The 2,614-nt window shown below is 36.1% G+C and overlaps 1 long non-coding RNA gene across 1 annotated transcript in view; it reads left to right on the top strand.

Moving 5' to 3' along the window:
• The first annotated feature begins 718 nt into the window (after positions 1–718).
• LOC115071135 overlaps positions 719–2,614 on the top strand; it is a 27,750-nt gene continuing 25,854 nt past the window's right edge. Inside the window, exon 1 of the long non-coding RNA XR_003850247.1 lies at positions 719–789. This is a non-coding gene — a long non-coding RNA (uncharacterized LOC115071135). The remainder of the gene's footprint in view (positions 790–2,614) is intronic.

Raw genomic sequence — 2,614 nt, 5'->3', positions numbered from 1 at the left:
TCAGGACCCCAGACTGCAGCAGCAGAGAGGCCCTGGCCATGCCACTTCATGGTTTTGCCACTGCTGTAGTACCCATCACTGCTAAGGATTGGGGTGGACCAGAAGACAGTTCTCTAGCCACTTAAAAACTCTGAAGTGCTCCTCTTTAAATCTCTTGTGTTACTTTGAAGCTTCCCTTGCACCGCAGAGGTGGGATGCTTTGAAGGGTCTGATTGGCACTATATATACAGAGAAGTTACTGTCCCTGAGAGGAGTGGCTCCAATAGGATCCGGAAGATGAGGATGCAGTCCTCTTCTCTCTTGCCTCAGGCAGACAGTTTAAAGATAGAATCAGCTTGTCCCTAAGGCATGCCCTTCAGCCACAGCTGCTCAGTTCTTTCTGTTCTCTTTGTATTCCCTTCCTGGCCTTGAAGCAGTTTTACTCTTACTTCTTTAAGATTTAGCTCCTTTCAAGCATCTAGAGAGAGGAATTTTATTTCAGTTTTGCTTTCTAAGAAACTTAGGCTGTGAATATTACCACTACTTGAAAAGACACTATACAAAATGTGTGTGTGTGTGTGTGTGTGTGTTTATTTAGCATTGTGATATCGCTGTCACTACTTGAACAAACATAGACTGAAGTTACTAATTAAAAGTCATGCTAATTTTAACCACAAAAATCTTTGTAGTTTATACAGTTCAGCTAACAAGGGAGTTGTCATTTTCTCTAAGCCCTAGAAACATACTTTGTGAAGGTAGCCGGAATACCACATAACAGCAACAAGACAGAAAAATACAAACTTCCAGGACGTAAGAAAAGTCAACAACAAAGCAAATATGTTAGTTGATAATCATCATGTGCTAGGATGAAAACAAGCTTGCATTACAGTGTTTTTCTTTCTTTCTTGTTTTCTAATAAGGTATTCAGTTAGAATAATAAATAGAAAAATAAAGACGTATAAAGAAGTATATATATATATTTTTCAAGCAAAAAGCATATTTTCAATTGATGGTTACCATATTGTAAACACATAAAGATAATTTGTGTTCTTACACTAACAATGGCAATTTTGCAATTTTATGGAACTATTAGCAATTAGCAAAGAGAAAAACAGGCATTCTTTATAGCTGGTAATACATTATGATCCTGTAGTAGATTTATTTATTGATCCTAGATATTTATTATTAGTCATTTCCCATAGGTCTATTCTTGCATTAAATAATTTACTAGAAATTTCTTTCAATAGAATCTCCATTTTCTGTTATGTGGACACATCTTTTTATTTTCATAGTATATATATATATATATTTGTACATGTCTGTATCTTACCTTAGATGACCAACTTTAAGGAGAGAAGATTTATTTTGGATGATGGTTTCAGAGCTGCAATCTGTTGTGCCTATAACAACATGGTGCCTCATGGTGGGGTCTGTGTGCTGTGGGGCTGCTCACCTCATAGCAGCTGTGAAGGCAGAGAAAGTGCCGGGTTCCTAATGTTCCCTTCAAGGGCTTGTCCCAAATGATCTAACTCCTTTTCATTGCGCCCCACTTCCCAAAGGTGGCACTACTGCTCAATAGTATCAGCTCAGGGACCAAGTCATTAACATATGGTCCTGTTGGCAGAGTACACGTAAATGTGTGTGCGTGTGCATGCATGCATGCGTGTGTGTGTTAAATGCCTCCCCATCACACACTGCTACTAAGAGGCACAATACCACCATACACACAATGAACTGGTGCATCTAAACACTGAGCCAAAATAAAGATATGTTACTGCTCTGCAAGTTGTACATAAGTTACCTGTTTTACCAAGGGACATACTGGAATATATATATCTGCAGACCAAAATCTCTCTCTCTCTCTCTCTCTCTCTCTCTCTCTCTCTCTCTCTGTGTGTGTAGTTGCTTGTTTTTAAATAAATTTAACCAAAATCTAAGACACAAATTTCTCAGGACTCCAACCCTTAATCAAACCATTGCATTCAATTTTTTACTTTAACATGTAAATGTGCAATTTATGTATTGCTATATAGCAACATTGTAGGTAGAATTTAATGTTATATATTTTGGTTTAATGCTTTTTAAACTTTTCCTTTCTCTCTCCTACAGACTTCCTTACCTAACATCCAAAAATAGTTTGATTAGAATATTTTTATATTTCAAGTATCAAGGGAGTTTTCGCTTGCATTTATTTGGATACTAGGCTTAATTTTTTTTACTATTTAATAACTACATGATTAGAAGAAGCATTTCACTACAGCTTTAACATATTCAGTTTTCCAGAGCAAAGACACAGCTCCTTCAAAAGTGGCTATAAAATTTCTAGGTTCACTGTTGAATCAATATAGTTATACAATATTGAACTCTGTATAAGCCCTGTAAGACATAAAATTGAAAGAATTTTTAACCCTCAAAAAAGATCTCCATTTCATTCTAAAATATATTGTTTCTTACAGAAAGACTCATTGTTTTGCTACTAACACTGAGATGTTGGCACATGCCAACATGTATGTATGTATGTATTTGATTATTCAATACATATGTATGTATATGATTATTACTAGTCATAATCGGTTGCACTTGGATACTTGGCACCTGTGTATGTCTATAAAGTCATCAGGTAGATTTCACTGGT

The sequence above is a fragment of the Nannospalax galili genome, unplaced genomic scaffold, assembly GCF_000622305.1.
Source record: "Nannospalax galili isolate Female #2095 unplaced genomic scaffold, S.galili_v1.0 scaffold397, whole genome shotgun sequence".
NCBI lineage: Eukaryota > Metazoa > Chordata > Mammalia > Rodentia > Spalacidae > Nannospalax > Nannospalax galili.
The sequence above is the reverse complement of the archived record's forward strand: the minus strand, read 5'-3'. Positions and strand labels throughout refer to the sequence as shown.